The sequence below is a fragment of the Orycteropus afer genome, unplaced genomic scaffold, assembly GCF_000298275.1.
Source record: "Orycteropus afer afer isolate SDZICR_OR568_19922 unplaced genomic scaffold, OryAfe1.0 scaffold00628, whole genome shotgun sequence".
In the NCBI taxonomy this organism is placed as follows: Eukaryota; Metazoa; Chordata; class Mammalia; order Tubulidentata; family Orycteropodidae; genus Orycteropus; species Orycteropus afer.
Window position 1 is genome coordinate 24,669 of NW_006922215.1, and position 679 is coordinate 25,347.

A 679-nucleotide genomic window follows, 5' to 3' on the forward strand; every position below is an offset into this window, starting at 1 on the left:
AACCCACCAGCCACTCCTCGGAAGGAAGGTTGGGCAATCCTACTTCCGTATTGATACTGCCTCGGAAACCCAAGGAGGGGTCGCTATGAGTTGGGTTTGACTCGACGGCACATAACAACAACAACAGTATGGATTATGCCTGAACATGAAGAAAGAAAAAACTAGATGGATAAGCAACAGCATGTTAAATAAGGAAAAGAATTGGAGTGGTCAAGAATAATTCAGTGTCCATGGAATTAGAAAAAGAACTGCCATCAAGTCAATTCCAACTAATAGTGACCCCAATTGTGTTTCCGAGGTAGTAAATCTTTATGGAAGTAGATTGCCCAGTCCAACCTATTTCATTGGGCCATTCTGCTTCAAATGACCCCTTTAAAATCTTAAAAAAATATATATATCATCTTGAAGTCTAAGGTGTGCCTGACACAAGCTTTGATACTTTCATTCGCTTCATATGCATGTGAAACCTGGACACTGAAAAAGGAAAACTAACGAAGAGTAGATGCACTTGAAATATGGTGTTGGCAAAGAATACGGAATACACCAGGGGCTGCCAGAGGAATGAAGAAATCTCTCTCAGAAGGGGTATATCCAGAATGCTCCTTAGAAGTAAGGGTGGTGAGACTCTGTGTCATGTACTCTGGGCACGTTATCAAGAGGTACCAGTCCCTGAAGAAAG